Raw genomic sequence first — 27144 nt, 5'->3', positions numbered from 1 at the left:
CTTTCCCAGCATCAGAGTCTTTTCCAGTGAGTCAACTCGTCGCATGAGGTGGCCAAAGTATTGCAGTTTCAGCTTCAGCATCAGTCCTTCCAATGAAAACCCAGGATGGATCTCCCTTAGAATGGACTGGTTGGATCTCCTTGCGGTACAAGGGTCTCTCAAGAGTCTTCTCCAACACCACAGTTCAAAAGCATCAATTCTTCGGCGATCAGCCTTCTTCACAGTCCAACTCTCACATCCATACATGACCATGGGAAAAACCATAGCCTTGACTAGACGGACCTTTGTTGGCAAAGTAACGTCTCTGCTTTTTAATATATTATCAAGGTTGGTCATAACTTTCCTTCCAAGGAGCAAGCGTCTTTTAATTTCCTGGCTGCAATCAGCATCTGCAGTGATTTTGGAGCTGAAAAAATAAAGTCTGACACTGTTTCCACTGTTTTTCCATCTATTTCCCATGAAGTGATGGGACCAGATGCCATGATCTTTGTTTTCTGAATGTTGAGCTTCAAGCCAACCTTTTCACTCTCCTCTTTCACTTTCATCAAGAGGCTTTTGAGTTCCTCTTCACTTTCTGCCATAAGGGCGGTGTCATCTGCATATCTGAGGTGATTGATATTTCTCCTAGCAATCTTGATTCCAGCTTGTGCTTCTTCCAGCCCAGCGTTCCTCATGATGTACTCTGCATATAAGTTAAATAAGCAAGGTGACAATATACAGCCTTGACGCACTCCTTTTCCTATTTGGAACCAGTCTGTTGTTCCATGTACAGTTCTGACTGTTGCTTCCTGACCTGCATACAGGTTTCTCAAGAGGCAGGTCAGGTGGTCTGGGATTCCCATCTCTTTCAGAATGTTCCACAGTTGACTGTGATCCACACAGTCAAAGACTTTGGCATAGTCAATGAAGCAGAAATAGATGGTTTTCTGGAACTCTCTTGCTTTCTCCATGATCCAGCGGATGTTGGCAATTTGATCTCTGGTGCCTCTGCCTTTTCTAAAACCTGTTTGAACATCTGGGAGTTCACGGTTCACATATTGCTGAAGCCTGGCTTGGAGAATTTTGAGCATGACTTTACTAGCATGTGAGATGAGTGCAATTGTGCGGTAGTTTGAGCATTCTTTGGCATTGCCTTTCTTTGGGATTGGAATGAAGACTGATCTTTTCCAGTCCTGTGGCCACTGCTGAGTTTTCCAAATTTGCTGGCATATTGAGTGCAGCACTTTCACAGCATCATCTTTCAAGATTTGAAATAGCTCAACTGGAATTCCATCACCTCCACTAGCTTTGTTCGTAGTGATGCTTTCTAAGGCCCACTTGACTTCACATTCCAAGATGTCTGGCTCTAGGTCAGTGATCACGTTATCATGACTATCTTGGTCTTGAAGATCTTTTTTGTACAGTTCTTCTGTGTATTCTTGCCACCTCTTCTTAATATCTTCTGCTTCTGTTAGGTCCTTACCATTTCTATCCTTTATCGAGCCCATCTTTGCATGTAAATCCTTTTATATTCTTCTTTATATTATCTTTATGATATCATATAACAGCTGTTTTTTTTTTCTGTTTGACTTACTTCACTAAGTACAATATTCTCTATGTACAACCATGTTGCTGTAAATGGCAATATCTTATTCTTTTTAATCACTAGGTTCATTACATTAACATTTTGTGAGACGATGAGAGAATGAGAGAACAGACTATTAATGTTCATCACATAAACATCTATTTGTAGCACTATTGTGAAGGCTAACCACTTGTTAGCTTGATGTTAAGTGTTTAATGGCACCCTTTCAATGGTAAAAATATCACTATGGCCTTGGGTTTGCATTATATGTGAAAGGTGAAAAGAAAAAAAAATTTTAAAGAGTCAATGAAGAAATAATGTAGGATTCTAATGACTATGTTAATGCTTGTCATATTATGGAAACAGGCTCACGATTCTGAGAATTTTTTGTTGGTAAATTGAACATATTACTGCCCCCACGTGGTTTGTTTTTCTAACTCACTTTCTGGGACTTCCCCTAGGAGTTCCCTCCTTAAATCCTGGGTCTCCAATCTAAAACCCCATCCTTCTCTTTTTCTAGATTTTCAGACTTTTGCCTCCTGTCCCCAGCTGAGTCATACTAACCTAAGAAGAATCCTGCCTCACTCTCCCACTATATGAAAAGCATTCTTGAGAAGTGTAATATACGGCTCCGTCACTTTCCTCTCGTCTCCTGTAGGCACTCTTACACTTACCTTTAACTGCCTACAGCAGAACCTGATGCCCAGTCCCTAACAGGCACTCAGTGAATGACGGTATCCATGCATTTACTGTGCTGAACCGTACATGAAATTATCATTTCTGTAGGTCAAAAATGGTCAGTTCTGTACGGTCCAACCTAATATTTTTAGCAAATCACTATAAAGTGCATATTCTAAGGAAGGGACTGTTCTAACACACATCAACACACTCCTCATAACATCTCCTAATGTAGGGGCTTTTATTATTCTGATCTTACAGATGTGGAAACAAAGAAACAGTGTGGTTAAGCAAACTGCCCAAGGTCAAATAGCCAGTACATTTTAGAATGGCAATTATTGACCACTCTGTTACTATTTCTGACATCGATTTTATACAGCAAATAAAGTCTTATAGTTGAGGATATCAGTATAAACTTCTGATTTTATTTTTTAACTTTTTATTTTATACTGGAGTATAGTTGATTAACAATGTTGTGATAGTTTCAGGTGTACAGCAAAGTGATTCAATTATACATATATATGTGTCTATTCTTTTTCAAATTCTTTTCCCATTTAGGTTGATACATAATATTAATCAGAGTTCCCTGTGCTATACAGTAGATGCTTGTTGGTTAGCCATTTTAAATATAGGAGTGTGTACATGTCAATTCCAAAAATCTGATTTTAAAAATTCAATTTTTTGGTTGTTTCCACTGAAAGGGTCTAAACTCAGTGACACTTCAGTAGCAATGTGCACATCTATAACTCTGATCATGGTTTATGAATGCCATTCCCCACCATACGGAAGAGGGTCCCTTGGGAAAACTGGCTGATCCAAGATCTAGCGAGAGAAAGGACAATATAAAGCAAGACTGGGACATCGTCTTGCTCCAAAGAGTAAAGATGGACTCATCTTTAGTTTTAAGTGAGACATATCAAAAGGACAAAGGAGTTGGTATGAGGGGCTTCCACTTAAATTCAGGACAGTTTGAGGGTGAAAAATAATAACAGTAAAAGATTAAAAAGCAAAATAATCCGTGAGGCCACAATAAGAGAAAAAATGTAGATAGGTCAGGGAAGAAAGCTCTTTTTTACAGAAAAATATCATATAATACATGTAGAAGAAATAACAGATCTTGAAAATTACCATTTTGTAAGCCCTCAGCATAATAGGTAATTCAGGCAATAATCATTAGTGGATGCTAAAACCACTGAATGAAAGGTTGAAAAGAAGGATCTTCACACAGCCTTAAGGTATTTACCCACAAAGCTGGGATCAAATACCACAGTGCTAGGCTTGGTTTCAAACCGTTGTGTGTTTAGAATCTTCTGTACCAGCAAGAACTACAGTGGACTAGAGAAACCCTTCCTAGTAAGGCAAATATAAAAATGCTGCATAAAAATTAAATATCTTTAAGCATGGCAGGAAATTAATGAAATTCCTCAGAGGATAAAGATTGAAAGACTGGAAAATTCTGCAGGGTTAGTGAGCACACACTGGGTTTTGCCCTATAGTCAATCAAAACTGGACTCAAACTTAGGTTTTAATGAGGCAAAGCCAGGAGTTCAAACAGGTGTGATACTAAGATATAAACATTTATATCAAGGTGGGATCTTTGAATGGTGGCATCCTCAGAGATGAAACAGATAAAGCCCTGTCCTGCTTAGTGCAAGGATGGGGCCACACGCCTGTCTTGACCTTGGCTTGGATGGGAAAATAAGAAAACACTTTCCTGAGAATTCCTAACCACAAGCCCAGAATCACTCAATTTGGTAATCAAAACCCATGCTACATGGGTTGCCAAAAAAGTTTAAATCAAAATTTAGTTTAAATTAACCCCAGATGACAGGACTTCAGGCATCTAGCAGAAGCAAGTTTGAATGCTCTGTGGAGGGACATATTTTAAATCCAGGCCCCATAGGGTTCCCACAGATAAAGTTCAAAACCACATGAGCTCAAAAATAAGAACACAAAAGAATGATGGTTATAGCTAGATTAATAAATAAAAATTCAAACAGACTTTAGAGCAAAGAGCATTTGATAAAGACATTAACACACACTGATGAAAGCTAATTCACCAGGAAGAAAGAACAATTCTAAATATGCATGGACTCAGTAACACAATTAAATATGTGTTTTGTGTTAAGTCATTCCAGCTGTGTCCAACTCTTTGCCACCCCATGGACTATAGCCCACCAGGCTCCACTGTTCATATATAAACCCAAAATCTCCTTGCTGGAGGGACTCTCAAAAGTCTTCTCCAGCACCACAGTTTAAAAGCATCAATTCTTTGGCGTTCAGCCGTATTTGTGGTTCAACTCTGACAACTGTTCATGACTACTGGAAAAACCATAGCTTGATGATAGGGACCTTTGTTGGCAAAGTGATGTCTCTGCTTTTTATTACACTCTCTAGGTTCGTCAGAGCTTTTCTTCCCTTGAACAGAAAGGAGATAAAACCAGTCAATCCTAAAGGAAATCAACCCTGATTATTCATTGGAAGGACTGATGCTGAAGCTGAAGCTCTAATACTTCGGCCACCTGATGCAAATAGCCAACTCAATGGAAAAGATCCTGATGCTGGGAAAGACTGGGGAGAAAGGAGAAGGGCATGACAGAAGATAAGATTGTTGGATGGCATCACCAATTCAATGGACATCAGTTTGAGCAAACTCCAGGAGATGGTAAAGGACAGGGAAGCCTGGTGTGCTGCAGTACATAGGGTCATAATGAGTTGGACATGACTTAGCAACTGAACAACAACAATTAAAATACAATTGGAAGATAAACCAATAAACCCACCATTACTGTGAGAGATTTTAACATATCTCAGTAACTAACAGATTCAGTGATGCTCTCCCCCCCAAACACACACACAAATGCCAGTTTAACGGATAAAAATCTGTAATATTGAAGCTTGAATAATATAATTATGCCTGCTTTCATGGGTATTGGTGGATATCTGATAAGTGATAAATGACAAAGATCGAAGTCCAACAGCGTTGCAGTCCACGGAGTTGCAAACAGTCGGACAGGACTTAGCGACTGAACAACAAGACCCATCATAAGTCGAACAATGTATAGTTATCACTGATCCCCTTTCTTCCTCTTAAACACATCCAATTCATTAGGCTACCGCTTCTCTCACTTCCACCATCATCTCATGCCTAAATCACTTCAGTAGCTTTCTAACTGGTCCCAAACTCTTTCCTGTATCCTTTGGTCTATCCTCCATCTAAAATACAAATCAGGCCACATCAGAAACACATGCCCAAACCTTTCCAGCGACTTCCCATTTCCCCCTGTGTAATTCCAAAGTCTTGGGCAAGTTTTGGTCCCACACCATATCACAGGTACACTGGCCTCATTTTTGTTTCAAATTCACACCAAGCAAGTCCCCATGTTTCAGAGCACTGCATGCGCTGTTTCCTCTGCATGAAGGCTGTTCCTGCACATACACCCATGGTTCATTCTTTCACTTTCTTCACACCTTTGCCCAAACATCTGCTGTACCAAAGGAGCCGTCTCTGACTATCAACCTATAGAAAAAGAGTATACACACCTCTTCTTCCATCACTTTCTATCCGCCTGCACATCTCTGCTCCTTTTCCGTGGCACTTACCACCAGGAAGAATGTATATATTTTGTTTCTTTATTTCGCTAGGATATAAAATATTTGAAAGCAAGAACTTGATGTCTTTTTTCCACTGAAGTAATTTCAGCATTATAGCAGTACCTGGCACAGAGTAAATACTCAATTAATCTTTGTTCAATAAATTCATCAATAAAAATATTCATGATACAGCAAAGTAAACAAAGACCCCGGAATCAGACAACCTAAATTTCGATCTAGTCTTTGCCACTTGTTATCTAAATTAGGGCAAAATCATAACCTCACTAAGATTCCACGGTGTCATCTTCAAAAACGGATTGCAAATACCTAAATTATAATGGCAATTTTTGCAAAAATAGAAATTACATATATATATAGATTTAATATGTGAAAATTATATTGTATCTAATTCATTGTGATTTATAATTAGTAGATGCTTAATAAGTAATACATGTCATTATTTTTTTTTTTTGGAGATCCCATTCTACTACATCTCTCTCCATAATGATTATGCTGGATTGCAACACAAGGTCCCAGAATATTGCCCTGGTGAGGCTAAACAAAATACTTTGAGTACAGCTTCAAATCTATTTTTCTTCCCTAGGTATGTTCACAGTTCTGGCATTAATCAGTGATTCCATTTGCCACCACTGTAGGGAACCTACTAGAGTATATAAACAGATGAACTTATTTATAGAATGATCAAAGAATCCTGTGAAACTCAGATATTACTTGAAGCATCAATTTTGTATAAGTTGGAAAAAACTGTGATGACCCAACAAGTTTTCCACGCACAGCATATTACAACTCAAATAGTAACTCTGACTTCAGTTCAGTTCAGTTTAGTCACTCAGTTGTGTCCAACTCTTTGCGACCCCATGGACTGCAGAACGTCAGGCCTCCCTGTCCATCACCAACTCCCAGAGCCTACTCAAACTCATGTTCATTGCATCGGTGATGCCATCCAACCAACTCATCCTCTGTCGTCCCCTTCTCCTCCTGCCTTCAATCCTTCCTAGCATCAGGGTCTTTTCCAATGAGTCAGTTCTTCCCATCAGGTGGCCAAAGTATTGGAGTTTCAGCTTCAGCATCAGTCCTCCAAATGAATATTCAGGACTGATTTCCTTTAGGATTAACTCTGACTTAGCAGTAAGAAAACAGACAGCTATATTTGAAAATGGGCCAAAGACCTAAATAGAGACCTCATCAAAGAAGATGTACAAATGGCAAACAAGCAAATGTCATCAGACAAATGGAAATGCAAACAACAATGAGATACCACCACACATCCATCAGAATGGCCAAAATCTATAATACTGACAATACCAAATGCTGGCTAGGATGTGGAACAACAGAAACTCTCCCAATTATCTTTGGGGACAATGTAAAATGGTGCAGCCACTTTAAAAGATAGTTTGGCAGTTTCTTACAAAACTAAGCAATTATATCTCTTGACATTTACCCCAAGGAATTGAAAACAGATCCACACAAAAACCTGCACATGGGTATTGATGTCGCCTTTATTCATAACTGCTCAAGTCTAGAAGCAACCAAGATACCACTCAGTAGTTGAAAGAATAAATATACTGTGGTACATCCAGACAGTGAACTATTTATTATTAAGCACTAAAAACAAATGAGCTGTCAATCCATGAAAAGATGTTAAGGAACTTTAAATGAATATTATTAAGTGAAAAAATGCCCATCTGAAAAGGCTACATGCTATATGCTTCTTATTATATGACATTCTGGAAAATACAAACCTATGGCAACAGTAAAAATATCAATAGTTTCCAGAGATGGGAGTGAGGGGAGAAAATGGATAAACAGGCAGGGCACAGAGGACTAATAGTCTAAAATCTTACAGTGATGGATACATGTCATCATACATTTGTCCATACTCAAAATCACAGGACTGAATACAGTCTATCTTCTTGGAACATCATTCTTAACATTGTGGTTGGGAGAGAGAAACAGTGCTTGAGTGAGGTAATCTGATGAAGTTTTTAAAATGTATTTCACATTTTAAAACTTAAAGATACACTATAGAGGAGAATGGAGAAGGAAATGGCAACCCACTCCAGTGTTCTTGTCTGAAGAATCCCAGGGATGGGGGAGCCTGGTGGGCTGCCGTCTATGGGGTCGCACAGAGTTGGACACGACTGATGCGACTTAGCAGCAGCAGCAGCAGCATAGAGGAGAATGCATATGTCAGTAACTCTTTTTTCAAAATTATTTTTTCATAAACCTCCAGAAAAGTTTCATTTGACACTTTTCTATTGACAATTACAGGTTCCACCCTCAACTTGATATAAAGAGATATAGGGAAACAGTTAACTGTTCTCTCAACTGCTATTTAACATGGTAGTAGAGGTTCCCACTCCAGTACTCTTGCCTGGGAAATCCCATGAACGGAGAGGCCTGGTAGGCTACAGTCCATGGGGTCGCTAAGAGTCAGACACAACTGAGCGACTTCACTTTCACTTTTCACTTTCATGCACTGGAGAAGGAAATGGCAACCCACTCCAGTGTTCTTGCCTGGAGAATCCCAGGGACGGTGCAGCCTGATGGGCTGCCATCTGTGGGGTTACACAGAGTCGGACATGACTGACGTGACTTAGCAGCAGCAGAGGTTCTAGCTCGGAGAAGGCAAAGGCACCCCACTCCAGTACTCTTGCCTGAAAATCCCATAGACAGAGGAGCCTAGTAGGCTGCAGTCCATGGGGTCGCTAAGAGTCGGACATGACTGAGCGACTTCACTTTCACTTTTCACTTGCATGCATTGGAGAAGGAAATGACAACCCACTCCAGTGTTCTTGCCTGGAGAATCCCAGGGACGGTGGAGCCTGATGGGCTGCCGTCTATGGGGTCATACACAGTCGGACACGACTGAAGAGACTTAGCAGCAGCAGCAGAGGTTCTAGCTACCACAATAAGGCAATTTTTAAAAAAGGCATTTAGACTGAGGAAGGGTAAGGTAAAACTGTCTTTATTCACAGACAATATTATTGTCTATTTAGAAAACACAGCACAGTAGAACTAATAATTATTTGGCAAGGTTACGCAATAAAAGATCAACGTGCAAAAATCAATTCATTTCCATATACAAGGAAAGAACAATCAAATATCGAAATTCTCAACTTCTGCAATAGCATCAAAAATATGAGGTCTAAGACATGCTTCTGACAAGCTATAAGACCTGTACACTCAAAACTACAAACACCAATGAGAACAACGAAAGAAGACATAAATATATGGGCAAGAAGCCTCCCATTGATTGTTAAGATGTCAACTGTCCCCAGTTGACCATGGGGTTGCAAAGAGTTGGACACAGCAACTGAACAACAAGACCATGAAAAGGTATGACAGACTGGGAGAAAATATCTGAAAGTATATCTCTGATAAAAGATCTGTATCCAGAATACATGCACACACATACAAACATACACATAAATACACATGCAGTCTGTTGCATTTAAATTATACCTCAATAAAAGTTTAAAAATCAAAGCAAATTAAATAAGACAATCTCTAGTATCTGAAGGATGATCTCATAAAAATCTGTTTTAAGAAGCCCAGGATTATGTGATCCTTCAGGTTAGGGACTATGACTTTCTGTTTTTCTTTCCTTTCCACCAGGGTCTGAACCACACACACAAGTCTTAACAGAACATCTCAATTTAAAAATATAATTATCTCACAAGCAAGAAGTCTGGAAGGAGACTATGCCAGGCTTGAAAGCTCAGTAATTTCACCAAGGATGGAAGTTCTCTCTGTCCTGATTGACCATCTTTAGCATTCTGGCTTTTCATTCTTAGACTTATCACCTCATTGTCAGAGAATGGCTAATGCATCATATTCTCTGGCAACAGCCTCCAAAGCAGTAAGCAATGAAGGGAGGAGAGAAAGCAGTCCTCCTTCTTGTAACACTCTATTTAGATGAAATGAGACCTTTCCCAGAAGCCCCTTGGGTCACTCTCCCAGCATTGGACCAATCACTGTCAGGACAGACTAAGATTACCATAAATCTGCCCTCAACCAATTCCACACTAGGACAGTGGTTGGCCCTCAACAAAAATCAGGATTCTGTTAACAAAGAAGAAAAGAGGTAAACAACTAGTAGGCAACCGAAAGTCTTCTACCATTGTTGACTTACAATTTAAATAGAAATCTTGTAGAGCTTTTACTATTACTGATGCACTTAACTCCCTATACGCTATATTCCAGAAAAAAGCATGAATATAACAAATGTGCATTAACCCATAGATAAATGGTTTCATAAACACATTTCTGGTGGTTTATAATAAAATATGCTTTAAAATAAAGGTTAAATAACCTACAACCAGTTGAAAGAAAAAGAGAAAGGGGGTAAGACATAGGTATTGGTAATTGTGATATGTACCAGAACACAGGGTTTGAAAACCCATTTCTGAATCTTGAAGAAATAAAAACAGAAAGAAAAACTAAACTTAATGAAATCATTTTGATGTGGACAATACAGAATATGAAATAGTAACTTTCTTTGGAATGCTTTTACCATTTCTCATGATGATTTCAATTTCACCAATGTCCTTTTTTTTCAGAAACAATTAAAATTAGTTCACATTCTCTGTGCAGTAGAGCACTACAGTTGGGTTTAGTGTGAGAAGCCTCAGATTTATTTTATTGCAGTAAGGATTTTCAACATGTTATAGAACAGTGGGAAACCGAATATAGGAGGGATTCATGTGGATTCAAATCAGTCAGAAATTATCAGTAAAGCTTTATCCTGTGTGACTTCAAAATCCATCAGTGGAAGTTCTGTAGATTCAAAACTTCAACAAATGTCCTATGTGACAGCTCTGGGACATGGGGGGGGAAAAAAAACAGGCATGCCTAGATTGTAAAGAATAGGGCCTGGGACTCAAAAACCCATGTATAAATTTTGACTCTATCAACCACTGCCTGTGGATGATAAAACTGTTTAGTCTCTCTGGTTCTTAGTTTAATTGTATCTATGTAATGATAGAGTTGGACTATTTGGTCTCTGCTGTCTCTTTATGCTTTAAAATAAAAAGAGTTGATCTCTGTTTGGTCTCTGCTGTCTCTTCTTGCTTTAGAATGTTGCCCAAAGGGCCAATATCTAGAAAAAGGAAAAAGCTATTTAAATAGATATACTTAAATTTTAGAAGCTTTTTTATATGCATCCAGACATTAAAGGATATCATTTAATAATATAAAGTCTAAAAAAATTTTTAATAATACAAAAATTTTCCTTTTCTATCAATTCCTAAATGATGGCTCAGATAGTAAAGAATCTGACTGCAGTGCAGAACCCAACTTCAATCTCTGGGTCGGGAAGATTCCCTAGAGAAGGGAACAGCAACCCACTCCAGTATTCTTGCCTGGAAAATCACATGGACAGAGGAGCCTGGAGAACTAAAGTTCACGGGGTCACAAAGAGTCAAACATGACTGAGCAACTAATACTTTCAAGAGAAAAAATCAGGTACTGGGTTTTTCATTCCAATTTCTAGTATAAAAGTTGATACACTCAATCTAACAGAATCTAATGGCAAAGCAACTTTCAGCTTAAGAGCCCAACCTCAACATTCAATCTATCTTCATGTAACAAACAAAAATATCCTACAGACCTTCAGTTAATTCCCTTAACTGAAGCTTAAAATTATGGGCTCAATATATGACAAACCCACAGCAAACATTATCCTCAATGGTGAAAAATTGAAAGCGTTTCCCCTAACGTCAGGAACAAGACAAGGGTGCCCACTCTCACCATTACTATTCAACATAGTTTTGGAAGTTTTGGCCACAGCAATCAGAGCAGAAGAAGACATAAAAGGAATTCAAATAGGAAAAGAAGAAGTAAAACTCTCACTGTCTGCAGATGACATGATCCTTTACACAGAAAACCCTAAAGACTCTACCAGAAAACTACTAGAGCTAATCAATGAATATAGTAAAGTTGCAGGATATAAAATCAACACACAGAAATCCCTTGCATTCCTATACACTAATAATGAGAAAATAGAAAGAGAAATTAAGGAAACAATTCCATTCACCATTGCAACGAAAAGAATAAAATACTTAGGAATATATCTACCTAAAGAAACAAAAGACCTATATATAGAAAACTATAAAACATTGGTGAAAGAAATCAGGACACTAATAGATGGAGAAACATACCATGTTCATGGATTGGAAGAATAAATATTGTGAAAATGAATATATTACCTAAAGTAATTTATAAGCTGAATGCAATCCCTATCAAGCTACCAACGGTGTTTTTCACAGAGCTAGAACAAATAATTTCACAATTTGTATGGAAATACAAAAAGCCTCGCATAGCCAAAGCAATCTTGAGAAAGAAGAATGGAACTGGGGGAATCAACCTGCCGGACTTCAGGCTCTACTACAAAGCCACAGTCATCAAGACAGTATGGTACTGGCATGAAGACAGAAATATAGATCAATGGAACAAAATAGAAAGCCCAGAGATAAATCCATGCGCCTATGGACACCTTATCTTTGACAAGGGAGGCAGGAATATTAAATGGAGAAAAGACAATCTCTTTAACAAGTGGTGCTGGGAAAACTGGTCAGCCACTTGTAAAAGAATGAAACTAGAGCACTCCCTAACACCATACACAAAAATAAACTCAAAATGGATTAAAGATCTAAATGTAAGACCAGAAACTATAAAACTCCTAGAGGAGAACATAGGCAAAACACTCTCCGACATAAGTCACAGCAGGATCATCCATGACCCACCTCCCAGAATATTGGAAATAAAAGCAAACATAAAAAAATGGGACCTAATTAAAATTAAAAGCTTCTGCACAGCAAAGGAAACTATAAGCAAGGTGAAAAGACGGCCTTCAGAATGGGAGAAAATAATAGCAAATGAAGCAACTGATAAAGGATTAATCTCAAAAATATACAAGCAACTCCTGCAGCTCAATTCCAGAAAAATAAACAACCCAATCAAAAAAAAAGAAGACATACAGATGGCTAACAAACACATGAAAAGATGCTCAACATCACTCATAATTATAGAAATGTAAATTAAAACCACAATGAGGTATCATTTCACACCAGTCAGAATGGCTGCTATCCGAAAGTCTACAAGCAATAAATGCTGGAGAGGGTGAGGAGAAAAGGGAACCCTCTTACACTGTTGGTGGGAGTGCAAACTAGTACAGCCACTGTGGAGAACAGTGTGGAGATTCCTCAAAAAACTGGAAATAGAACTGCCACATGACCCAGCAATCCCACTCCTGGGCATACACACCGAGGAAACCAGAATTGAAAGAGACACATGTACCCACCACATGTATTCATCGCAGCACTGTTTATAATAGCCAGGACATGGAAGCAACCTAGATGTCCATCCGCAGACGAATGGATAAGAAAGCTGTGGTACATTTACACAATGGAGTACTACTCAGCGATTAAAAAGAATACATTTGAATTAGTTCTAATGAGGTGGACGAAACTGGAGCCTATTATACAAAGTGAAGTAAGCCAGAAACAAAAACACCAATACAGTATATTAACACACATATATGGAATATAGCAAGAGGATAACGATAACCCTGTATACGAGACAACAGCAGAGACTTGGATGTGTGGAGCAGTCTTTTGGACTCTGTGGGAGAGGGCGAGGGTGAGAGAATTTGGGAGAATGGATAGAAACATGTATATTATCATTTGTGAAATGAATCTGACGTGGTTGGGGGCTCCCCACCGCAACACTCTGTGGATTTAAGAGGCCGTTCCTTCCGGAAGTGTATAAATTAGCCTGGGATAGAACCTGCATGCTGAATTTACTAGTTAAGAAATGAGAAACCAGAACTATAAAGGTGGCATAGAAATACAAGAAACCATTCTTAAGTAATCTTTTAAAACTTTGAACAGAGTTACAGATTTTGCCATTTGTTTTAAATTGGTATATGTAATTTAACCAGAACCATGAGAAAGTTGGTATTGTGTGAATTCTGAGGCACTTTCGACATGTTGTAGGAGTGATGTGGACTTTCTTGAGTTTTACACATTCATAAGTGAATGGTCTGTATCTCGTCCCTTTGTTGGTTTTCTGTGAGCTGTAGTTTCTGGGAAGTGAGCGCTCTCATTCCTGTAACTCTTGTAATCCAGTCATTCGTGTGCCTCCTTCATGAGGATTCAGTACGGCTGTGGTGCTGTTATCCCTCTGATAGGAACTCTAACTCAGTGTAAAGCCCCAAAGATCTGTTACTTATTTTTATTTTATATTGTGCTATATTTTATTTAAAGTTTTAAAAAATTAAAAAAAAAGAATGTACACAATATACTTACACTTCCTACGATAGTGAAAGAAACAATAAAATAAACTAAGGAGAAAAAAAAATTAGTCTAGCATTAAAACACCAAACACATTAAATCAGAAATGTTCACTGTAAAATTTATTCCCTTGAAGATTAACAAGATCACACACTATTCTAAAATAATTATGTGCAACCTGAAATTATCATGAATGATTCTTGATTTACTTCTGCAGAATAACTTAAGCATAATGGAACACATCAGAATTATCCAAAAAGTAAGCAAATACCATACAAATGATTAGCACTGATCCAGAAAGACCCCTTATCCAACCATCTATCAAAGGTTACCATTACTTAACAAATGTTTAAACACTTCTTACGATTTTTCACAAAGAGTTTCAATCACAAATTATTTTCCTAAGATAATATGCAAGCTCTTTAATTCTGAATGACTTTCAATATTCAAGATATTAAACAAACAAACAAAATGAGGGGAAAAAGCATCAGTCTAGCTGGGATTCCAGCCAATAAAAACTCTGCTTCATGGAAAAAAGCAAGAAGTGCACAATCTCACAGTGAGGATGGAAACAATCACCCCAAACAGGAATGGTTGTGGATTACTGTGCAAATCACAAAGGACTGAAAAAAGGGGGAGCCTTCAGTCCAGGGTGAGTGAGCAGAGGTGACACCCTTTACAAGAGTTTTATTGAAGGATACCTACACTGCTGAACAGCAACAGTTGACGCTGTCTCTTTCATCTTATGAAAATCCTCTCAAAAGATGAGGTCATAAAGGCTTTTAACTTTTATCTTATGGACTTCCAGGCTTACTTGCCGTAATATTAATATCTGAAGCATAGCTATGACCTGTGACATCTACTCTTTCCTTTGGAATATAATTTCTTTACAATATTGTTAGTTTCTGCTGTACAATGAAGTGAATCATCTATATGCATATTTATATTCCATCCCTCTTGGGCCTCCGTCCCAGCCCACGTGCATCCACTCCTCTAGGATACCACAGAACACTGAGCTGGGCTCCCTGTGCCATACAACAGCTTCCTGCTGCTGCTGCTGCTAAGTCACTTCAGTCGTGTCCGACTCTGTGCGACCCCATGGACTGCAGCCTACCAGGCTCCTCCGTCCCTGGGAGTTTCCAGGCAAGAGTACTGGAGTGGGTTGCCGTTGCCTTCTCCAACAACAGCTTCCTACTAGCTCTCTATTTTACACATGGTACACACAGTAGTGTATACGCATCAGTCCTTATCCCAAATTCCTCCCAGCCTCCTCTTCCCACCCCTGAGTCCACAGTCCATTCCTCATGTCTGCATCTCTATTTCCACCACGGAAATAGGTTCATCTGTACCATTTTTTCTAGACTCCACACATATGCATTAATTAATATTTGTTTCTTTCTGACATTTTTTACCATGTATGACAGACATGTTTCCTCATTTCTGAGTATCATAACTAAACTATGGACATGTGTAATTAAACAACACATAAAAGCATCCAGTGCATATCAGTTTGTCCAAGTTATATATTTAAAAACCACTTGTCACATATAGCAGTTATCAACTACTTATATGTTACTGTTGTTCAGTCCCTCAGTCATGTCCCATTCTTTGCAACCCCATGGACTGCAGCACGCCAGGTTCCTCTGTCCATGGGATTTTCCAGGCAAGAGTACTGGAGTGGGGTGCCATTGCCTTCTCCAGTTCAGTCCCTCAGTCATGTCCCTTTGCGACCCCATGGACTGCAGCACGCCAGGCTTCCCTGTCTTTCACCATTACCTGGAGCTTGCTCAAACTCATGTCCATTGAGTCAGTGATGCCACCCAACCATCTTATAAGACTTACAAAATAAACAGAAATTTGAAGCAAGGGCATACAGACAAAATTTAGCTAAAGTAAGAGTATAAAGCTCGAAGGTTTAAAGACATTCTAAGCAATCTGAAAAACAACCATAACATACTTTTAATTCTTCATTGAATAAATATTTTAAATTCCTGTGTACGACTTTAATCTATTGTTTAATTCAGGTCAAAATGAAGCAACTCAGTTATGCACTCTTTTATATAAAAGACCCAGAGAATGAAATTACATCCCTCTTTAATAAGATCCTTTGAAATCCTATACTACAATAACTTAGCAGCCAAATTATTTTTCTTCTGTTAATGCTGATTGAGCAGTAAATAATACCTAGCAGAAAAACAAGCATGTAAAATAAAGTGTTTCACACCTTTGCTGCAGCTTTCTTAAATGACCCTGACCTACCGACAACTTTAGTACGAGCTCAAATGCAATTATCTCACCAACCTCTAAATAAAGCAATAATTCAGTGTAGTTTTCAGAGGCCTAATTTTAATGTCTAGATGTTAAAAAACTGTATAGGAAAGTATTCAAATATTAGTGTTGAGGCTGAAACAAAAACATCTTGTTTCAAAGCACAGTGCTATTGTAATGACCTAGTTCAATAAGGAGCCTCAGCCCTCCCAGTCCATTTTTGCATCTAAAAAACAAAGGGTTTGCACAGCACAACCTCTAAAGGTCCCTACCACCTCTAAAACAAGTCCACGAGGCCCTCAGAATAAAGCATGGCAATATGAAAAGGAGATAAATTAGGCAAGATATTTGATGTAAAGGTACTGCGAATATGCTTTTGAATCCTAGACAGAATATTAAAAAGCAGACATTACTTTGCCAACCAAGGTCCGTCTAGTCAAGGCTATGGTTTTTCCCGTGGTCATGTATGGATGTGAGAGTTGGACTGTGAAGAAAGCTGAAGAATTGATGCTTTTGAACTGTGGTCCTGGAGAAGACTCTTGAGAGTCCCTTGGACTGCAAGGAGATCCAACCAGTCCATTCTAAAGGAGATCAATCCTGGGTGCTCATTGGAAGGACTGATGCTGAAGCTGAAACTGTAATACTTTGGCCACCTCATGCGACAAGCTGACTCACTGGAAAAGACTCTGATGCTGGGAAAGATTGGGGGCGGGAGGAGACGGGGATGACAGTGAATGAGATGGCTGGATAGCATCACCGACTCGATGGACATGAGTTTGAGTGAACTCTGGGAGCTGGTGATGGACAGGGAGGCCTGGCGTGTTGTGATTCATGGGGTTGCAAAGAGTCGGACATGACTGAGCGACTGAACTGACCTGAACTGAAAGATTCTGGTGGAGCTCAGTTGGTAAAGAATCTGTCTGCAGTGCAGGAGACCTGGGGTTCGATTCCTGAGTTGGGAAGATCCCCTGGAGAAGGAAATGGCAATCCACTCCAGTACTCTTGCTGGAGAACCCTATGGACAGAGGAGCCTGGAAGGTTGCTATCCATGCGGTTGCAAGAGTTGGACACGACATAGACTAAACCACCACCACCACCAAAGATACTGGTATAGAAAAAACAACAGAGATTCCAAATTCCACTTCTGCTCATTTTTTAATCAGTAGACTGAAAAAATAAATAATAATACAATTTATAATCCTCCGTATTTATAGTCCTCTGCCCCTTTCACAGGGGGATCTGTGAAATTAAGAGAAAACATTAATATAAAAAATGGACACAGCAATTTTTTTCTTCTTACATATGAAAGCTCAAAATGAAGGAGAAAACAGAACAGGCTCCATCTTGAAAGCAGGACTCCATTTTGGGCCGGACTGTGGACTTTGAGCTATATGCTAGGTATCTATGGAAACGACATACCAACTGGAAAACCAGACAACCCCCCGCAACCCCCAACGATGGAAGAGCCCCAGGGTTCGTACCTAGACGAGCCTAACAGAATACCCTAATTATCTGTGTAACCAAATAAAATAATAAATTCTATTATGCTTATTGGGGTATGACCACAGGCCTATTGATAATTGTCCACTGTTAACTACCTAGGCTTAAGGCATACGAATCACGGGTTTAAAGCATACGAATCACAGGTTAATTTTGATTGTATCTTTCTTTTTCTTTGTTCAGACTAGTTTCAGAGAATTTGAGGAGGTGGGTTTGAGCACATACACTTATGGTATATAAGGTTATCACAAAAACTGGTCGGGGTCCTTGGCTAAGAGGAGACTCTGCCTTGGGTCCGCTGGTGTAATAAACTGCACTCCACTACCTGCATTGCTCTTCTGAGTGAGTTTGTCTCCCAGAACGCGTGGCTACAACATTTGGTGCATTGGCCGGGAAACTCCTCCCTTCGAGGAGATAAGTCCCATTTGGGACTACTTCGAGGCCTTGCGGCTCGAATCTTCTAGAAGGGGGAAGGCCTCACCCTTCTGGAAGAATTTTGCTTCTCAACGCCCGGACCTTTCACGCCAGCAGGTGGTGGACAGCAGCGGGTGAACTGAGCACTCAGATGAGGAGGAACCCACCCAGCAGGGTGGAAGAGGGGGCCTGATCACCCCCCTGGGAGGGACTAGAAGGGGCATGGACCCAAGGAGCATGGAACAGGCAGGTGTCGGAGATTGCTTGGTACACAGGTTGACGAGCATATTAGGGCTTAGGAAGGAAATTTGTGAATGCCATTTAGGAGGTGGTGTCCATGCTGTCTTGGGGAAAATTATTACCAAGTGATCGCCAGGGGATTTTTAGGAGAAGAAACTTGGTCTTTGTGTGCTCCTATTCTGCCCTCCCCAAGGAGGCGTCCCATCTGCTGTGAAATTCTTGACCCCCTCGGAACTATCAGGCATGAAGGACGGGGATACATAAATGAGTTTGAATTGGCTTTTCCAGAGACGGCCTGGGACGTGGGATATTTAACCCATCTGTGTTTTCATCTGCACCTGATCAAGCCCACCAAGGCAGGACAGACTTTAAAAGTTAAGGGAGAAACAGTCTTGGACCACGTGGTGTTCTGATTTGGACGTGCTGACCAGCAGGTGAAGACACGCTGATCCCCCTTCTCCCTCTGGGATCTGGCAGGCAAGGCTCTTCTCAGCCCAATTAGGAAGGAGGTGGAATGGCAATTTAATTGTTTCACTGAGTGGAAATATCAGAAGTACATAGGTTACTTCGTAGACAGAACAAAAAGGAGAAGTAGAAGTCCGAAAAGGTAAGCAAGATGGGGGGAAGTGAATCTAAGGCAACTGTATTGGAGTGCATGATTAAAAATTTAAATAAGGGATTTGGAGGAGACTATGGGGTAATGATGAAGCCTAATCGCCTCCACCTACTCTGTGAGGTCAGATGGACCCCTATGCGAGTAGGATGGCCGCCAGAGAACACCATGAACTTAAAAATAGTGGAAGCAGTCTATACAGTAGTCACAGGAGAGCCAGGACACCCGGATCAATATCCATATACTGACTCATGGCTAAGGTTAGCTCAAGACACTCCTACTTGGACAAGGTTCTGTATCCAGAAGGGAAAGGGAAAACTATTAATGGCACAAAAATTGACTGATGATAAAAAAGGAAATTGTACAGGATTTGGACGGGGATGACCTGACCCCTCCCCCATACCGGACAGTGCTCCACCAGGACCGGAGGCCGCCTTAATGCCTGATCCAGGGCCAGGTGAAGTTCCTGCAGCCGCCGCTGCTCTTCCGCCAGCTCTCCCAGAGATCATAGAGCCACCATTTCGGCAGGCTCCGATCCCAGCAATGGAGACCTCTGGTCAATGCCCCCAGAATTCCACCTCAGCCAGACCTCTTAGATTGTATCCACCTCTCCCCGTGAGTACTGGTGGGAAGGGGGAAGAAAATACAGGAATTAGACAGAGGCTGCGCTCCGCCAAGGAACAGGAGGAAAGAACCCACTACAGATGCCCCTCAGAGAGCTACAACAGCCTCCAGTTCAGGACGCATGTGGGCACTACCATCAGCCCCCTGTAGCCTATTATTACCAGCCATCTTCCTCTACGGATATATTAAGCTGGCAGAGACACACTCCACCGTACTCGGGGGAGCCACAAGCCATGATTAGACTAATGGAGACTATTTATTGAACCCACCACCCTACATGGATGACATAATCCAACTACTAGTCTCCATTTTCAGCACTGAGAAAAGACACAGGATCCTAACTGAGGCCAAAAAATGGGTAAGAGAAATGGCACCTGAGGGTACTGCAAACCTGCAGTGGTGAGCAGAACTAGCCACCCCCGATGAGAGCCACAACTGGGACTGTAATAATACAGAGGAAGGGAAGGGCCACCTGGAGGGATATCGGGCAGCTATTTCACAAGGTCTCAAGAGGGGAGCCCGAAAACCTATGAGTATGGCAAAACCCTCCGAAGTGATTCAGAGGGAAAGTGAGTCACCCTCTGAGTTCTACGAAAGACTGTGAGAGGCCTGGAGACTTTAGCTGCCAATAGATCCAGAGGCCGCTGGGTCTCAGATGGTGATAAATGCAGCCTTTGTGCCTCAAGCCTACCCTGAATATGTCAGATAGGGGGAACACCGATTAATTCACCAATTCATGACTCATAAATTTTTATACATACCTGAAAATCCAATGCCTTTGTTGGGAAGGGATTTGCTGTCTAAGTTGGAGGCACAAGTAACCTTTCCCCCACACGAAAGACCCACTCTTCAAGTGCAGTCAGCCGCCTATTTACTCTTCCTCTCGGTAACCCCTCAAAGTGAATGGAGGTTGCACGGTCTCCCAGAAGGGAAACCGGACAGGCTAAACAGTCGAGAGACAGAGTTAACTCAACAATTCCCTGAGGTCTGGGCGGAAGACAATCCCCCCAGGGTTGCAAAACAAGTCCCACTGGTAATAGAACTCAAACGCAGTACAATTAGGTCACCACCCGCCTTAAGCCTGCCAGACCTCGCTAAGCCGTTGACTCTTTACATGACTGAAAAGGACAAGGTGGCTCTGGGAGTGTTATCCCAGACTATGGGGACATGGGACAGACCTGTGGCTTATCTCCCGAAACCGCTGGACAACACTGCCACTGGGCGGCTGGGATGCTTATGGGCAGTTACTGCAGTTGCTTTACTGGTCCGAAAGGCAACCAAGCCGATTTTGGGCCAAGATTTGATAGTAAAAGTCCCGCATGAGGTCAACACTCTCCTGAGAGGGGACACCCATAAATGGCTGTCAACATCCCAGATTACTCAATACCAGGGACTGTTATGTGAGAACCTACATGTTACTATTGAGCCTTGTCAAGCCTTGAATCCGGCCACTCTCCTTCCTGTGGGAGAAGGTGGGCCCTCACATGATTGCAAGGAAATGTGCCAGGAGACCTGACTTGAGAGACCAGCCAATCCCAGACCCAGATTTTGTCCTGTACACGAATGGCACCAGCCTGGTGAAACAAGGACGACTATCAGGCTATCCAGTAGTCATGGAAGAAACCATCATTGAGTCTACCTCTCTGCCATCACACTGGTCTGCTCAATGGGCTGAACAATATGCTCCTATCCGTGCCCTCCAGCTGTCAAAAGGTAAGAAGACAAATATTTACACAGACTCCAGGTATGCTTTTGCCACACTAAATGTACACAGGGCTCTGTATAGGAGAGAGGCCTTTTGACAGCTAGTGAAAAAGATATTAAAAATAAGGAAGAAATTAAGACCCTATTAGATGCTGCCAGGGAACCAGAAAGGATTGCAGTCATACACTGCCGAGAATATAAAAAAGGGGATACCCCCTGGGCTCAGGGAACAGACTGACAGATAAGACCACTAAACAAGCAGTCAAGGGATTGGGGGCGACAAGTGAAGCCCCTTTCAAAGTTCTCGTATTGGTGGAACTGCCTGAGCTAAGGCTGGACTCTCCAAAATACACTGAAGCCCAAAACCAACTAGCCAAAGCAGAAGGGGCCATCAAGACTGAAAAGGGATGGTGGGAATTGCCAGGTGGCAAATTAGTGGTACCGGAGGAGCTGGCACCCACTCTGGTAAGCCAAACACACAAAGCGACCCACCTAGGCCATGATAAACTGGAAGAGCTAATTCAAAAATATGTCCTGGTTCCCCGCCTCTCTTCCCTATGCAGGATAGAATCTCAGAACTGCACTGTCTGCTCACAGATCAATGCTGCCTCTTGGCATAGACAGAAACGTCTGGGGATTCAGCTAAAAGGCACGCTGCGCTCTTAACACCTGAAAGTAGACTTCACTGAAATGAAACCTCACCGATACTACCATTACCTGCTGGTCATGGTATGTACGTTCTCAGGATAAGTAGAAACTTTTCCTACCTGGACTGAAAGAGCATCAGAAGTAGCCCAGTGCCTGCTTAGGGAGATAGTTCTCAGATTTGGATTTCCTACCAGCATTGGATCAGACAATGGCCCAGATTTCATAGCTGATTTAGTACAACAAGTAAGCAAAACTTTAAACATCAAGTAGAAATTACATACAGCATATAGGCCCCAGAGTTTTGGGATGGTGGATGGAACCAACCACACTTAAAGAGACACTCTCCAAGAGGATCATAGAGACTGACTGCTCCCGGGTGGACTTGTTTCCGACGGCTCTGCTCAGACTCAGGATGACCCCACAGTCCCATGGCTATTCTCTGTACGAAATTGTGTATGGGAGGCCCCCTCCCATAACAAAACAGGTGTCAGCAAATTTGTATCAGGTATGGGGAGATGAGATTTCACAGCAGATGGAATAACTGGGTAAGGTAACTAAAAATCAGGTAACTAAATTTGTACAAGAAAGGTTGTCATTCCCCCTTGGGGACCAGATACACGAATTTGTGCCCGGGAATCAGGTGTGGGTCAAGGATTGGAAACACGATTCCTTGGCCCCACAGTGGAAGGCTCCATATACTGTTGTTCTAACCACCCTACAGCAGTTAAAGTTGAAGGTGTCACTCCCTGGATCTGCCACATGAGGATGAAGAGACATACCATGCAGACCCAGAAAACGCTGAGTGGACTGCACAGAGGGACCCCACTGTCCCTCGAGAGACTAAGATCAACCTTAAGAAGAAGAAGGAAAAGAAGATCCCGGATGAGCCCCTTCAGGATGAAGCCACATAATCAACTCCTGCTGCTTTGCCTCATCAACATGATTTTGAATTTAACTTCCATTTCAACTCAGGACAATGTTTTCATCTCATGAACACATTCCTATGCAGACTTCCACAACACCTCCAACTGCTGTGTTGTGGGGCTATGCCTCTGTCTGTGATGGATGGACTTCCTTGGTGGGTTTCACCGCTCCACCAAGGAGATTTTAAACTACTCTGCTCTTTTCTGGGATGATAAAAAGAGACTTTCCTTTCTCTTGTCAATCATAATCTCTCCCTGGTCTCTTGGTGTAAGCCAGACCTACACTCAATAGACTTGGATCATGCCGTTACACTTGATGTAAACACCAGTTTCATAGGAGTAACAAAAGCCTATACCTCATATTTAAAGAAAAAAATGGAAAAAAGCTCCCTGACCAGCAAAGGAGAACAGCCCTCTATGTATGTTGAACAATTCTACCAAGTCTGGGATGAATATTTCTCGATGACCCCAGAAAAGGGTCAATTAATTACTCCTGCTGGTATATGCTAGGAACAAAAAGAACAAAGGGGAGGGTTTGGTGACCATCCATTAGACCCAAAAGAACGAAAATATATGGTGTATATATATCCCCCGAACAATATAAATGAACATTCGAGGTCACATACCACCCCAACCATTCCATCCACTGGCCAGGCTCTGATTGGAAATATAACCCTGGAATCCACTGGGTGGCACCCAAGGGAACCCAATGGCTTTGTGGGCCTACCTTTTGGCCTTGGTTATCAATTGGCTGGGTAGGCTGCTGCACACTGGGATTTCCTTTTGCCCATGGATGCCTAAAGCCTAACCTACAACAAGCCCCAGTAAATCTACCTTATTTATATGCTAGGTGGACAAGGTCTTTTAAATGGTATGAGTATATTGCTGCCTTATTTGTACCTTCTATAGGGACAACAAATAATATGATTAAAGTAGAATCCTTGACTAATTTCACAAAACAGGCCCTCCTAGGTAGTGCTAAAGCCATCCAAGCCTTAAATGACAAATTCAAATGAGAAAAGCGATATTTCAAAATAGAATGGCTTTGGACATGCTCGCAGCTGCTCAAGGAGGGACCTGTGCCATAATTAAGGTTGAATGTTGTGTATATATTCCTGATCTATCTGGCAATGTATCAGCTGCTTTAGATGACATGAAAAACCAGGTAAAAGCAATGTCAAATGAAAACATTCCTTTCTGGACTTCAGTCCTATCTTGGGTGAAGGGTGATTGGTGAAAAAGTATATTTACCATTGTTACAGTTGCCTTGATAGTTCTGCTTTTTGGACCCTCCATTTTAGAATGTATTACGAACTTTGTAACCCAAAGGTTGGTGTTGTTCTCCCAAATTGGCGGTCAGAGAGCCAGGGTGCAATATATCCCTATGAGATGCTCAGTTAAGAGCATCAAGAGCGGGGAATGAAGGAGGAAACAGACAGAACAGGTTCCATCTTGGGCCAGACTGTGGACTTTGGGCTATATGCCTAGTATCTATGGAAACGACCCACCAACTGGAAAACCATGGAAGAGCCCCAGGGCATGTACCTAGACACTCTGTCACCTAAAAGAATACCCTAATTATCTGTGTAACTGAATAAAATCATAAATTCTATTATGCTTACTGGGGTATGACCACAGGCCTATTGATAATTGTCCACTGTTAACTACCTAGGCTTAAGGCATACGAATCACGGGTTTAAAGCATACGAATCACAGGTTAATTTTGATTGTATCTTTCTTTTTCTTTGTTCAGACTAGCTTCAGAGAATTTGAGGAGGTGGATTTGAGCACTTAGGTACACTTAGGGTATATAAGGTTTTCACAAAAACTGGTTGGGGTCCTTGGCTAAGAGGAGACTCTGCCTAGGGCCCGCTGGTGTAATAAACTGCACTCCACTAACTGCACTGTCCTTCTGAGTGAGTTTGTCTCCCGGAATGCATGGCTACAACAAAAACATTTCCTTTTTTTTTGTTGTTGTTACTGTTAAAGGCTCAAACCAGGGTGGAGGGCTGAAAAATAATTAGCGCATTTTCTCAGAAGATTCACCAGCAGTTAACATTGTCAGCTCAGGAGCCAGGCTGCCTGGGTTCAAATCTTGGCCCCCACCCACTAGCTGAGTGCCTCCCTCATCTGTAAACTGGGAGATAATGAGAGTGCCCAACTCATCAAGCTGTTGTGAGAATTAAATGAGTTGATATAAATAAAGCACTCAGAAAGCCCAAGTGAGGACTTCACACATGTCAGCTGTGAGCACGTGGGACTCACAGTCTAGTTACAACCCACTGGCCACACATGTTGTCCACAACAGTTTAGGGAAAACAACAAAAGCTAAAGAAGCAGGCAGTATTTGTCTTTCCTTTTTAAATTCTCGTTTACTTTTTTTCTGCAGACCTTTTCCCACCGTGTTAAGAGTTTTAACATCAACTTTAACATGAACTTCTCTCCTGCCAAGAGTTTTAACATGAACTTCTTCCCATAGTAACCTTTACGAGGGTGTCCGCATCCTAAAGATATCTAAGCAGAGAAATCAACCCTCCATCCAAGAAGACACGAAACAACAGGATCCTGTGTACTTTGAGACAAGTACTTTCTCCATCCAACTCTATAGTCAAATTTGACCCAATCCCATCTAAATAAATAGGCTCTTCTTTTTGTTGGGTGTGTTGATAGCCAAAGAAAACAGAGCAAGCAGTTCCTTCCTAAGAAGAGGGGCATTTTCATTAACCACAAAATGTTTATTTTTCTCTTGTCTCTTCTTAATGGTTTTGATGCCAAAATAAATAAATAAATAAACGTTCCATGCTCAGTTTTAAGTCCTAGCCAGTATGACCGACTTTGCTAAAGGAAACCTGAAAATGTCACAATAATCTATGTACTGAGTTCTAGGAGATCTCTACCACTACAATACTGTAAAGTAATTAGCCTCCAATTAAAATAAATAAATTTATATTAAAAAGTAACGCCTATTGGTGATCTTCTTTATACTACTAAAGCGTTTAATCCTATCATGCTTCCATTTCACTTCTTGATCTTGTGTGAACAAATGGACTCCTTTCTATGGAACTGCAAAAAAGAAAGTCATCCAGGGAGAACACCTTAGAATATCCAAGAGCACAGGTACCATCTAGCATTTTCAGTCGGAGGGTGAATCCCTCCCTCATCCCCACGTTATCTTCTTCATTCTGACCTCTGCTGACCCCCTCCCTCTGTGACAACTTGAGTCTATTCTCCATTGAGTCCTTCTCCCCACTCAACAACAGCACACAATTCTCTTCTAATTTGAAAAAGGTGCTCCCTTCAACTACTGTTCTGTGCTTTTTCTTTCAAAACACATGCTTCTTCTTACTTTCTCAACATCTTTTCTATGTTGAACCTCTGAGATGTCTCTACCTGCCATAGATCAAACAGCACTGTATCCTGAGGCCACCAATGGCCTTCTAATCAACAAATGAAAGAGTTTTCTTCTCAGTCCCCATTCTACTTGTCTTCTTGAAATGTCAGAAAGTGATAACCAATACCTTCTAAAAATTATTCTTGGTCGTTGGCTCTGCAGGCAGGATTACCCTGACCTCCTTCTGTTTCCCTATCTCAGTCTCTCCAGGTCCATCTTCCTCCTTCAACTCCATAAACATGGTGTTCTCCCAGGTGTATCCTCACCTGGGAGGTGTTCTCCCAGGTGTATGCAGGGTGTATCCTTCCGTCCTTTTCGGTGGTTGTCATTTAGTCACTAAGTTGTGGCCAACTCTTTTGCAGCCCCATAAACTATAGCCCACCAGGCTCCTCCATCCATGGGATTTCCCAGCAAAAATACTAGAGTGGGTAGCCATTTACTTCTCCAGGAGATCTTGATGGAGGGGTTGAACCCACTTCGACTGCACTGGCAGGCGAATTCTTTACCACTGAGCCACCAGGGAAGCCCTTCTGTCCTTTCAGTTCAGTTCAGTTCAGTTGCTCAGTTGTGTCCGACTCTTTCAGTTCATCAGTTCAGTCGCGACCCCGTAAATCACAGCATGCCAGGCCTCCCTGTGCATCACCAACTCCCAGAGTTCATTCAAACTC

The 27144-nt window shown here is 41.3% G+C and overlaps 1 protein-coding gene and 1 pseudogene across 12 annotated transcripts in view; one reads left to right on the top strand and one right to left on the bottom strand.

The window, feature by feature from the left end:
• The window catches only part of EYA4 (EYA transcriptional coactivator and phosphatase 4), a 383860-nt gene that overhangs the window by 262819 nt on the left and 93897 nt on the right, over positions 1–27144 (bottom strand). The window lies entirely within an intron of this gene.
• Positions 23060–24508, top strand: LOC148776341 (endogenous retrovirus group PABLB member 1 Env polyprotein-like; annotated as a pseudogene).

Source organism: Moschus berezovskii, chromosome 10 (assembly GCF_049115385.1).
Source record: "Moschus berezovskii isolate FMDL1 chromosome 10, NW_MosBer_1.0, whole genome shotgun sequence".
NCBI classification, from domain to species: domain Eukaryota; kingdom Metazoa; phylum Chordata; class Mammalia; order Artiodactyla; family Moschidae; genus Moschus; species Moschus berezovskii.
The sequence above is the reverse complement of the archived record's forward strand: the minus strand, read 5'-3'. Positions and strand labels throughout refer to the sequence as shown.